This window comes from Camelus dromedarius, chromosome 10, assembly GCF_036321535.1.
Source record: "Camelus dromedarius isolate mCamDro1 chromosome 10, mCamDro1.pat, whole genome shotgun sequence".
NCBI classification, from domain to species: Eukaryota; Metazoa; Chordata; class Mammalia; order Artiodactyla; family Camelidae; genus Camelus; species Camelus dromedarius.
The window spans coordinates 41,525,590-41,539,359 of NC_087445.1; the positions used below are offsets into that span (position 1 = coordinate 41,525,590).

The 13,770-nt window shown below is 41.9% G+C and overlaps 1 protein-coding gene and 1 pseudogene across 6 annotated transcripts in view; one reads left to right on the top strand and one right to left on the bottom strand.

Moving 5' to 3' along the window:
- Positions 1-13,770, bottom strand: part of PRUNE2 (prune homolog 2 with BCH domain) — a 233,541-nt gene that overhangs the window by 212,624 nt on the left and 7,147 nt on the right. The gene's annotated exons all lie outside the window — the stretch shown is intronic.
- On the top strand, positions 12,637-13,404 carry LOC105087419 (small ribosomal subunit protein eS4, X isoform-like; annotated as a pseudogene).

A 13,770-nucleotide genomic window follows, 5' to 3' on the forward strand; every position in this document is an offset into this window, starting at 1 on the left:
GCAAAGGGTCCAGGAAAGGCCGGAGGTGGGACTGAATCAGGGAGAAGGATTCAGATCTGATTAAAACTTGGCCCTATGTTTCATTTCTATTATAGAGATTTCTCAGTCTTTTAAGAAAGAGATCTAACATTTTAAAAAGCCAGGCATGTTTTAAGTACTCATAATTCACAAGTCTTGTACTTTACTGTCAGGAATCAGAGTCTTTCATTTGTGGTCTTCAGACACTTTCCCTGGGGATTCCCAGGACACTTTTAGAAGGGTCCAGGATGTGAAATTTATTTTCATGAAAGTGAGAAGACATTATGGGGGGCCCTTTTTACTGAGCAGATATTTGCACAGTGGAACAAAAGCAACAGTGAGTAAAACCGCTGGGGCCTTAGCAAGAATCAAGGTGATGGCACTAAGGTAGACCAGCAGTCCCTGCATTGTTTCCAGCCATGGTCTGCACAACAGATGTTGCCAGTTTCCTTTAAGACTGTCCTTGACAAAACGATTAAAAAATACTAAGTTAATTAAATCTCAAACCTCTTTTAAATGCTCTGTGGTAAAATGGAACATATGCATAAAATACTCCTGCTGCATTCTGCAGACCCTTGGTTGTCCAGAATGAAAAGGAGGTGTGCAGTTATTTGATCTGTAAGCTGATTAGCTGCTTCTCACTAAATATTTTTGTTTGGGAAAATACAGTTATTTTTAATAAAATAAATTACTTTGTTAACATGTAATGGGCTTATGTTATTTTTAATAAATATTAAAAATTTTCATTTTAATTCCTGATATGATAAATATTGATAGATACAACAAACATAAATAGAAGCTTTTGTCATCATTCATTTTTAAGAGCATAAAGGATCCTGAGGCTAAAAAGTCTGAGAAACACTATACTAATAAAAGAGCAAGAATACCATGTACGGGCACATACATGAGTGACTGCATATGCTTATGTATATATTTGGGATTTTTTAATTGAGGTGAAATTCACATAACACATTAGTCATTCTAAAGTGAACAATTCAGTGACATTTAGTACATTCAGAATGTTGAGCAACCATCATGCTATCTAATTCCAAAACATTTTCATCACCCCAAAAGGAAACTCTGCGCACATTAAGCAGTTTCTTCCCATTGTCCACCTGTGACCCCAGCCCCTGGCAATCACCAATCTGCAATCTGTATCTAGGGATTTACCTATTCTGGACATTTCATATAAACAGAATCAAACAATACGACCTTTTATGACTGTCTTCTTTCACTTTACATAATGCTTTCAAGGTTCATTCACATTATAAGATGAATTACGAGTGCTTAATTCTATATATATTTGTCTTTAATTAATTATGCATCTTCACATACTCTTTTAAGGATACATGTATGATCTCTGGTTAGAAAATCTCTAATTCAATATGGAGACACAAGGATGTGTTTATAAGATAATATTTGTCTCAATATTTACCACAGCTCATTATAGATTTCAACGGTGCAAGTTATTTCTGTTTATAGTGTGCCTACAAAACAATCATGAGGCAACTTCCCCAAATACTGAGGTGAATGTCAATCAATGCACAACAAGTATGATCGCCATTCTCACCACCAAGTGTATAAAGCCCTTAATTGTGAGTGGTGGAAAATATTGCTCATTTCACATCTTCTAACTAGATGTGTTTGCACATATAGGTAACTTTTTTGTTTGTTTAGGGCTGCTGACTTAGACAGAATGAGCAGTTCACTAGAATGGGGAGAAAAAGGAATTTTGAGACAGGAAGCCTGGGTTGGACCCCAGCTCTGCTGTTTGTTAATATGATGCTTCCATATTTACTTCCTCTTCACGCCTCAATTTCTCACTTTAAATGAGAGAACTGTCTCTCTGAGCTTTTGTACATGTCTCCATCTAGCAGGAATCATTCATACACCACCTTCAAGATTTCGGCTCCATCCATTGATCACCTCTATTATTTGCTTACATTTTAAATGACTCACTTTTTCATAAAAGCAAATTTATTTCAAAAGAAAACTGTATTATTACTACTAAATATGGTAAAACAGTGTCACTTGCAAATAGAAGAAAATTTAATGAACCACCTCTAGTCATCCAAGTATCCACATTATATCATCTTATTTCCTACAACACAAACCATCCCACATTTTGGATAATACTGCTCGTTCAGCCCTGACCAACCCTTTTCATGAATCAATAAGCTGTGGCCTTGCTTACTTTTAGCAGTTAAGATTCATTACTCATTCTCATTCCCTTGTGAAAGGCTGATGAAAATACTTATAGCTTTGGGTACCACACTAATCGTGCAGTGCTTGGCAGAGCTTTGAGACAACAGGATGTAAGTGACATCCTTAGCTTGGGGCTTGTTTTGAACATGAGAACCCATGTGAATTTAGGGGAAAAAATCCCCAAATAGTTACAATATGCTCCTGAGGACACCAATCAATTTGGACCACATTTCAGTTTCCTTGTCTCTTGGAGTCTTACCTGTAATGAAAGGGATACAAGATGCTAGGAGGCAGTAGGCACCTGAAACCCCTTCTTCTTGGGCACAGAAGTTACTCCAGGGAAATACATGATCTTCTGAACTATTTATACTACAGAGGCTGTTGCAGACTGATTGTAGAAATGGTCCCTCTCTTTATCCATGTCTCTACAGTGTAACTTTGCAGCTCCTCCCATCAAGAGGTGAGGTGAGTCTATCCCTCCACCCCTTGAATCTAGACTGGCTTTGTGATTTGCTTTAGCCAATACATAAGAGAGTTCAGAGTGGGTAAGAAAGTTAAAAGAGATCACATATGCATCACACTTAGCACAGTTCCAGGCACATAAGTCCTGGTTAAGTGGTAGCAATTATCACCAAGGGTATGTATGCTATAAACAGCACGTACCAGGAATACCACTCTGTTCCAGGGCCATCGGTCTTCGTATGTTTCCTTCACACTTCTCCTCTCCTCTCCCCACCCGCCTCCTTCTGGCTGGGCCCAGATGCTATCAATTGATCAATGGCATAACCAGGTAAAGAACTTGCACAAAGCGCACACTGGTTACAGTTTCCAAGAAAGAATTAACTGGTCTCCCCTTGAATTCACCACAACCTCAGGTCCACCCTGGAGTTAAGGATATTTAGGACACAATCTATTTGGGGCTAGTTTAATTGAAAATATCCTCCTTGGGTAATTCTGAACCCATACTGAAGAACTAGGAAAACAGACACCATTTATTGAGTGTCACTGGCTAAGTGCTTCCTATGCACTATCCCATTTAATCTTCTCTCTGAACCCCCTGAGATGGATTCTATACTGTCCCCATTCTACTGATGAGAAAACTGAGGCTTGGAGATATGAATAATTTGTCCAATTATGTGGAAGGTGCTGTAAGAAAATTAAACAAGAATTGATTCGTGCTCCTCAGTCTTTCAGTACTAGAGATCCTTTTAATCTTCTTGTCCCTTTATGGATTCCACATTTTGAGAGTTTTTATTTACCACATAATGGCACTATTGGTTTTGAAATATTAAAATAAATCCCTGTCTTGGGAGATTGGGAAGTACTGGAGATCCCAGTTTAGAACTGTTGAGCTAGCCTCAGCTCCCCATCTTGCAGCTGAAGACACAGAAGCTCATAAAGGATCAGGGATCTACCAAGGCCACAGTGCTCCCAGGCAGAACAGAAAGCACGAAAATCAGGTCTTGCTATTCCCTGACGCGGTTTCTCTTTCCATGACAAAATTCTGCCTCCGGAACTTGCACTCGTCACAGGGACAACGTGGAACCAAATCACCAGTAGGAGGAGACAGGATGAAGGAAACAATTATTGAAGAGGCTTCTCACATATTTAAAACCTTCATGGCACCTGCTCTATCTGTGTCACACCTTTTGGCTAAGTGATTGTTTACCCAAGAGAAGGTTTTGACACCATGAAGAGGAAAAGGGGGAAAATAAAGATCTTTCTAAAGACAGGCAATGCCCAAAGCAGATTAAAAATACATGTAAAGATGACTCATGCGTTTCTGGAGTAAAGGGTTCCTACAAGGGGATACAATGGGATGCTAGGAAGGATGGTGAACTGGGCCATCACTCTTCTTAGCTTGGGGCTCGCTTTACAAGACGGCATCATATCTTTCAGCTTGGTGTGGCAAAGGTGGGACAGTGGAAGAAAGCTTCATGCAATAAATGGGACAGATGCAGGACTTCAAAGCACAAAGTAAATGTGAACGTTATGTGAGGTCTTGCCCAGGGAAATATAGGGCTGAAGATCTCCCATCATATGCCTAGACACCCACAGATCCTGATTCCCTGGGGTCTCCCAGGACAGCTAAAGGCAAAGAGGAGAGGGGAAGGGAAACAACCATCGATGCTCTCTGAGCATCTCTTATCACAGGACAGGCAGTAGACTAGGATTCAGAAGACACGAACAGAATGAATCTTCACAGCAGCAACCTCAGGTCAAGTACTGGCTGCATCAAAAGGCAGCAAAGGATGGTGGGCATGAATTTAGCCTTGGAAACTAGATGGCTTGGGCTTCAAACTTGGCTCTCCCCCTTCCTACCTGCATGGGTTCAATCAAGTTAATCACCTGTATCTACCTCAGTTTTCCCATGTACAAAATGGGTATAATTGTACCTACCAAATAGAGTTATTGTGAGGGTGAAATTATTTCATGAATATTTAAAGAATATATATAATGCTCTTAAAAGTGGTCATGGCCACATAAATATTAAATAATATTACAATTATGAGTAAACCAAGGCCCAGAGAGGTTAAGAAACGTACCCAAATTCACACAGCTAAGAAGTCACTGAACTTGATGTTCTGACTTCATGACCCTTGCTCCTTTCCTTCCACCTTGGGGTTGCTCAGGCTGAGTTGATGGGACATGAGACAAAAGCAGCCATCCAGGCCAGAAGCCACATTATGTTCCCTAGTAAACTCCCCCCACAGCTCTAACCTGCATATCTCTACCCCTGTCCCCCAAGACCAGTCCCCTAGGGCCGAGCCACTGACTTCTGGACAGAAGTCCTGTGCCTCTCCTCCTGCTCTTGTCTGGAGTTTCCCATTCTGGGTTCCCTACTGTGTTAAGAGAGACAGAATTCTGTATTAAGGGAAAAGGAATTGGAAAGGGCCAAGTGGTCTGTAGGAAACAGAGTGTGAACAAAGAACACATCAGAGAAGCAGTGTGACAAAGCAAGAGCCATCAACAAAGGGGTATAACTAATAAAGGAACATCATCCACAACACAGCATCACATACAAATGTGCACCACTAACAACAGCGAGCGGGAAAAGGAAACAGAAAGTAGGAGAGCATCCAGATGCCAAAGGACTGTCTGAAAGACCGTACCAAATAAGGATAAGAAAAATAAAAAATAATTTAGGTAAAGAGAGAGACCAAACAGTGGTAAGGGGAAGTGACAACAGTTTTAAGAGGAAAAAAGTTGGATTCTAACATTACATGTTCTGTGGCAAGTCCCCTGCTCAGAGGAAAGTGCAGTGAGGCAGCCCCTCCTCTGGGAAAACACTCCATTTCAGTTGGGGGCAGCCCCCTCCAGATTCTAATGCACCCTTTAAAGGGGCCATGAATGGTGCCTCCTGTCTCCCAGTGAATCAGTGCCCTGGACCCTCACAACTGAAACCGGTGGTTGGGGGCTGGCAGCATCAGTATTACCTGACAGCTTGTTAGAAGTGCAGAATCCCAGGTCCCATCCTGAACTGCACTGAATAAGAATCTGCTCTGTAACAGGCTCCCCGGATGACTCGTACGCACGTGAAAGTTTAGTCAGTGCCACCATACTGACAGCTCTTTCTGAAGTGAGGCTGTTACACCCCTGACGTGGGTCAAAGAGGAAATATGGGGGATGGGGGTGTAGCTCAGTGGTAGAGCATGTGCTTAGCATGAGTGAGGTCCTGGGTTCAATCCCTAGTACCACCACTGAAAAAAAGAGGAAATATAAATTAAGACTTTTAGATATAGTATACTAGAAATTAGCTCCAACATTCATTAGTTGTGTTCCCTTAAGCAAATCATTTGGCCTCTCTGAGCCTCAAAGTCCCTCTCCACATACTGAGCTTAATGGTACCTTTTCCCACCTTCTTTACCCAGTCATCTGTCAATGCACATTTAGGTTGCTTCCATGTCCTGGCTATTGTAAACAATAGTGCCCTGTTTTTAACTCGGCTATTTTCTTTTATGGAGATGAATCCAAATCATCAAGCTCCAGTTGAAACCTTCAGGCTATCTTTGGAAAGTGTGGACCAGTTCCTACAGATACTACTGGAAGCAAAGGTGTGAGACTCAGAAGACACAAGTTCTACGCCCAGCGTGGCCACTTACCAGCGTGTGTCCTTGGGCAAGGCTGGATTTCACCTCTCTAGCCCTGTTCTTCTCATTTGTGACATAGATAAAACAACATGTGCCCTACCCAAGGTTGATCAAATGAGATCACATGGGTGCAAGCAGTTATGAAGTGCGATCCTATGGCTTGCTGCTAAATTAAGACAATCATAATACAATCTATATCACATCAAGTACAACAGCAACTAGCTGGGCTCCTCCACACAGCCCGACTTTTTTTCACACTTACTTTTTTTTTTTTTTAATGGAAGTACTGGGGATTGAACCCAGGACCTCATGCATGCTGAGCATGTGCTCTACCCCTGAGCTATGTCCATTCCCCAAGGCTCAAATTTTTTTTTGAAATAATTGAGAGAGAAAGTGAAAAGAAAAAGAGGAAGTGGTCTCCTTAGACAGAGTCTGCCTCATGGTCTCAAACAGCAGTTGTAACTGGTGTGGCGTAGATTATGTTATAATTCTCTCAATTTAGCAGCAAGGCAGCTTCAGATTATTTGATCTGATTCTTGCTTTAAATCAGCATAGTACTGTACAGGCTCTCAGACTTGCCAGGTGCACAGACCTAGGTGTCGAAAGAGTTCTGAAACTTTTGCTTGGCTCTGTCACATGTTCTATGGGACAAGCTAACTTCTCTGAACTTCTCTGAGTCTTGAAATTTGGTGGATTTCATCCAGAAATCAATTTGAAAAGATTTATCAAGAAACATGAGACTATTTGTATCTTTCCCTCCAATAATTGCATACTTGAAAAGCTATTTTAAGGACCTTATCCTAAACAGGACAAAATGTTTTAGATACAAAGATATTTGTTAAAGTGTAACTAACAATAATAATTTAAAAAGGGACAAAGTGTTTATCCACAATGTTTATCTTTTTATAAAAATGCATGCAATTATTTAAGATGTTGATTCAGAATCCTGTGCTATATCATGGGGAAATATTTACTATATTATGTTAAGTAAAATAAAAATCAGAGTACCAAAATGCATAACTAGCCTATTTTAATCCTATGCACAGGAAAGAAAGACTAAGAAAACTGCTTGCCAAAATATGGTCAGCAGTCATGCTTCGATGAGAGTAATTTTTAGTTCTAGCTTTTTTCCTCTTGTGTATACTCCATTCTCAGCTTTCCTCTACTTCCCAAATTTGCTTTAATGTTCTTTTGTTATTTCATAGATAAATGAAGCCTAAAACCGAGTATCAGGAGGTCAAAATAGACAAAGTCTAACGCCACTTGTTTCAATGTTGAGGATCTATCCTTCTATGACAGCTTCAAAAGTAAAAGTCTGTCATTAAAATAGCTAACAATTTCAAAGCAAGAAATCACTAACAAAAGACTACAGCTACCGAATGCTGCATTTAGACACATGAAATCCCCATGCCTGTTTCCACAGCACCCTCAGAAGTGACTGGCCAGGGTGTGCCCAGTGTGACACAGCCATCGGGGTGGCTGCATATAAACCCTGCTGAGAGCAAAAGTTCAACAAAGAAGCCAGCAGTAAGACGCATGACTCAGTGTTTATGAGAGTGGTCAGAGCAGTCTGTGTACATGCTAGCCTATGGACCCCTATGAGTGTGGATTGGTTTCTACAGCGATGTCATGCTTGGTCAGGAGGCTATCTTAGCATGAAATAATCCCACAGAAGTGAAAAATAACATCCCCCTCCCCCCCCCCATAAGGCTCAGAGTGACATAACACTTTGGAGAGCTAATGAATTTTTCAAAATGTTTTCAAAGCCAGTTCTGTAATGGCATTTTGATCTGCATCCACTCAGTGAGTTTATGTCTGGATATTTTTTTCTTCTTTAGGAGACTGGAGCCAAGGGTGACTGGAGCCAGGCCTCAGCCAAGCAGCAGTTCACGACCAGTTATAGACCAATGAGGTTGCATTACCTCGTGCTGGACTTAACGTTAGGGTCTTAGAAAGCAAATTCCCAACTAAAGAATAGAAGACATTCAGCTAGAGAATAAAATTCTCCCTCTTGTTTATCTTTGTCTATGACCCGTATACATTTCCTAAGACCATGCTTTCAATTTGTCTGCAATCTAAAAAGAAAAAACAAAAACAAAACAAAAGTTCTGCCAGTGATCTTGGTAAACACACAAAAGATAAAACAAAACCTGAATTGAAGTTGAGGCTTGTACTAATCCACAAGGATAGGTCAAAATTCTGCTCACCTTTCTTTGAAAGAATCCAGGCCTCCAAAAGGCAGTGGCTCTGGGAGTCTGTTTACATGGTAGCTGTCAAAGGGGGAAGAATTCTACCTGGTATTTCAGCCAGGAAATGCTTCAGGCAAACCAAACCAGGCTGCTAAGGGCCAGGGGGAGATGAAAGTGTTAACGAAGCAGAGGATGGGGGGCAGTCAGAGACCTGCCCACTAGCCTCCCTGGAGGGGGACTCACGCGGACACTGCCTTCCTCAGGAACAGCCAGGCACGAGTCCTCGGTCCTCTCAGACATGCCGGTGGCAGGGGAGCAGCTAATCTATCCACCTGTCGTGACACTTCTGTCCTCCCAGAGCCAGGTGCTGGTCTGGCTGGCAACCCTGGCCACTTGCTAGGGACAATGTGTATGAAGAACGCAAAGACAAGCAAAACACCCCTACGTGAGGATAAGCCTCTGCCCCGGCTCTCCCCTCTTTTCCACTTTGGAGAGCGAGAGGCAAGCAGGCACGTTTCTGTTTTACAACCTTCAGTTAATAGATACTTTTTCACAGCAAAATAAATTAGACCTTATTGCATTGATGGGCCACTTTAAAAATTAGCCACTTATTCTAAAAGTCTTGTTTTTTTCAACTGAAAGAAAGAAATCATTCCTCTGAGGTTTCCATTAAAACCTTTCAAATAATTGAAAGTCCATCAGTTGGCTGCCCCTCCCTCTTAGGGATCTATTCTACAGGCCCGTGGTCATTGCCACAACTTCTTTATGAACTCCAGAACCAGAGTGAGTTTTCAATTCAGGATGGGAGTGGAGAGTGGCTTCTCAAATCCTGAACCTGCCACCGGCCTATTTCTGCCTCCCCACATCAGCCTCACATTTTTAGCACCATCACTCCCCGCCCTGACTCATGATCCCTTGCTATAAACCATGACATTTCACATATCTGGCTTCGCTTAAGAACGAGGTCACCTAAGTGAGGGAGTGTTCCAGACAATTGAAGCTTACCCTCCATGTGACAGTTTCTGTTCTATTTGTTTCTATTTTAATGATCTGAGTTGGGTTTTGTTTTGTTTTTTTTCTGAAATTGCTTTCATATTTCACCTTTCTCTTAAACAGGACACGGACCTTAAAATGATTTTTCTTCCTTGGTTATTCAGGGTCATTACTGTGAACTTCATGCTACTGCCCATGCACATATTTAGGGCTGTTCCACCTCTACCTTCCCTCTTTCCTTTCTCCCTCTTTCCCTTCACTCCTATGGGTGTCTCGAGCATCACCAGCACTTTTCTCTGGCATGGCTACGCTGGCAGACTCGAGAGCAAAAGTAGAGCTCTGTACAGCGGACAGCCTGAGTCCCAGCCCCAGCTCTTCTTGGCAGCTCCGTCCCCTGGGCTGAGCTCACCCCACCTACACTCAGTCAGTCAGTCAGTCAGTCAATCAATCAATCAAACTCATCTTTTCTGTCTCCAGCAAGAGAGTAACAACAGTAGAGAAATATGGAAAACCAGAAGTTGTGCTCACAATCTTGATGGCAAATAAGGGACAGCATCTAACTTCTTTATTACTTTTTAACTTTTTAAAGATCTTTTTTATTGTTGTTGCTGTTGTTTTGGGGGAGGAGGTAATTAGGTTTATTTATTTATTTATTTTTAACGGAGGTACAGGGGATTGAATCTAGGGCTTTGTGCATGCTAAGCATGGACCATACAGCTGAGCTATACCCTTCCCCTCCCTTTCTTAAAAAAAAATCTTTTGTTGTTGTTATTGTTGTTGCTGTTTGGCTAGCTTTTTACAAAAGCTATTCTCGTCACTAAAAATTCACTAAATATCCACAAAATTTCTGGTCACTCTAAAAGCTCGCCCCACACCCTATCTTCCAAATAGTTTGACAGTCTTCCATTTTTTTTTTCACAAGGGCATACAGTGAAACAGTCTCCCAATTTATTCAATCAAATCATAGACAGCCCAGTACCATAGTTTTCTCATAGTAGGGTCTCAATAATATTGATCAATCACTCAGTTATCCATGGGTTTTTAATACAAAACAGTCAACACAGAGAAATGAAACTCTCTTGCGTCAAAGTGAACTCACTACCTAACCCTCTCATAAACCTGCCAAGTTGCTCCCTTTCTATTTATAGAGAATTAAATGTTCCAGGAGATCTGGTGGGAAGAGGCACTCATGGATGTTGGGGAGGGTCCTAAAATGCGAGTCAGGTGATCTGGGGGCAAAGTCTGGCCCTGTCCCTTACTGGCTGTGAAACCCTGGGGAACCCGCTTCCCTCACTGAGCTCAGTTTCCTCAATTTCAAAAGGAAGTAACAGCGACCTCACAAGACCATTCTGGGTATTCAGTGGGAAAACGTATTTCTCAGAGCGAAGACAGATATTCAACAAATTTGAATTGAACTAAAAGGAGCTAAAAAGAATCCCTGTTCCTCTAAAATGTAAATAGGGCTTCCTGGCTCTCTTGTCCACCGTGGTCCTTTTCATATTTTTACTACTGTGGTTGGAGGACCTATTCTTGTCTTTGTATATACACTTGCACCAGCCCTAATACATTATTGTTCCCGTTTGTCAGATGAGGAAGTTGAGACCCCTAGAGTCATAAATAACTATGGTTGCTTGACTAGGAAGTCAGAATGGCAGAGGCAGGCTTTGAAATCAGGCATCTGGCTCCCGAGCCCACACTATTAGCCACCATGTCATCCTGCACATAGGGGAAAGAAGTGAGCAGGAGGACAAAGGATCTCGAAGGTTCCTCCAAATCCAAAAATGCTCTATGACCTTCTTCCTAAATCTTCCTATTAGGGCCTGCAGCTTCTACTATGGGCTGCCTCACAGCTGCCAGGCTGTGGGCTCGGGTGTAGGAATGTGTGGCTATTATTGCTCCCTGGGAAGTCACCAGTCATTAAGGATGAGAACACAATACAATTTTCACTGTTTCGATGTCTACTTTCGGTGACTTGTTTTGAAGCCCCCACACGATAGTCCCAGTCACTAAAAAGCTAACTCTTTTTGTGAGTAGATGAACCCTGAACAAGATATATTCCAGATCATAGACATCACTATAAAATGTATTTATTTATTCTTGCCCATGTCCAAAAAAGGATAAACCACTTACAAAAAAAGATGCATGTACATTAAAAAAAAAAAAGGACATTAAAACAAGCACAACAAGATAGAAACTAAGCAACAAAAATAAGAAAAACTTATTTCAGAAATACTAGGCTAAGGGAAATTAAGTACCAACATAGCTTTGAGTTTCCTGGCAACCAAAGCAAGGAATAGCCAATGCATGAAGCCAAAGATAGGCAACATCATTTCAAAGAGACTCTTTCTTTACAGGCTAATAAGAGTATTTGGGAAAGTCTGGCCACAACTCTGAGAGTTAGAGGAAGTGGAGGACCATGATCATGCTCCACCATGAACAGCTGGGCTGGCTGGACAAAGGGTCTGACTCAGGACCATGTGTGGGTTTATCCCAAGCAGTGAGGTCAGTGCCAGGGCTGGACAGAAATACTAGCGAGGCCAGTCTGGAAAGACTTCAGCTTCCCTCGCAAGGGCTGAAAATCTTCCCTGCCAGTCTCTCTCATGATATCTGTACTGGTCCGGAAACAGCAGGACAAGCTGGGTGAGCTTAGTGGAGCAGCTAGGATTGGAGGAGTCCAATTTTTCACCTTTGAACCACACAGCAGGAGAGCTAAAGCTCTAATAGTCCTAGTCCGTTTGCCCAGTGTGGTTTTGCAGCATACCCCATTCCCCTCCCCTGCCTCTCTTCAATCCATACATGCTTTAATGCCATCAATATTTACACAGTCTGAGCAATCATGCACAGAAGCTAGCCTCATTATTTTGCAGTAACATTTTGTAAGAAGGGTGTACCACAAGCAAAACGCTGAATGGCACTCCTTGACTTTAAGGGTTCCCACTTCCTTCTAGTAAGCCAACCAGAATTCCTGCCCACTGCCACCAGCCCTCCTTCAGATTCACATCTCTAGGAGTATGCACCTGTTCAGCCCACTTATTCATTTATATTGAGCCACTACAGTGCCTCATGGTTTGTGCAAGCCTCTCATCTTATGGCTTCATTCATTCTAAAAACACTTTGTTCTTTTTGTGCTTAGCACAGTCATGGTGCATGGTCTCCAAAAGCACCTGAAGTGTGTAGCAGCTCCAAAGCATTGGATGTGGACGCTGAGTAAACTGACCAGTGTGTTTTCTCCTTGTCCGTCAGCTGGTCCCCACAAACTGAGAGAATATCTACCCCTCATCTCTTTGTAAGGAACAGACCTAAGTATTCCCTGACAGGAAACGATGTAAAGAGGATACGCATGCAGCAGTTCATTAAGACTGAGGGCAAGGTCCAAACTGATATAGCCCACCCTGTGGGTTTTAAGGATGTCACCAGCATTGACAAGATCAGGGAGAATTTCTGCCTGATCTGTGACTCAAAGTGTTGCTTTGCTGTACATCATATTACACCTGAGGAGCCAAGTACTAGTTGTGCAAAGTAAGAATGATCTTTGTGGGCACAAAAGGAATCCCTCATCTGGTGACCCAGGATGTTCATACCATCCACTATCCTGATCTCCTTCAAAGAGGACTGACTTGGAGACTGGCAAGATGATTGATTTCAACCAGTTGACACTGATAACAAGTTAGAGGTGCTAACGTGGGAAGAATTGGTGTGATCACCAACAGAAAGAGACATCCTGGTTCTCGTAATGCAGTTCATGTGAAAGATGCCAACAGCAACTTCTTTGCCCCCCTGCTCTCCAACATTTTTGTTATTGTAAAGGCAACAAACCATGTATTTCTCTTCTTTGAAAAAAAGATACCTGTCTGACCATTGCTGAAGAGAGAGACAAAAGACTGGCAGCCAAACAGAGCAGTGAGTGAAGTGACCGCTAGATAACATGATTGGAAGGGTCTTTGTACTTAATTAAAGATAATGTTACAATGAGGTACCACCTCACACCAGTCAGAATGGCTATTCATTAAAAAGTCCACAAACGATAAATGCTGGAGAGAGTGTGGAGAAAAGGGAGCCCTCCTATACTGTTGGTGGGAATGTAGTTTGGTGAAGCCATTATGGAAAACAGTATGGAGGTTCCTTAAAAAAACAAAAATAGACTTACCATATGATCCAGCAATTCCACTCCTGGGAATATATCTGGAAGGAATTCTAATTCAAAAAGATACATGCACCCCAGTGTTCACAGCAGCACTATTTTCAATAGCTAAGACATAGAAACAACCTAAATG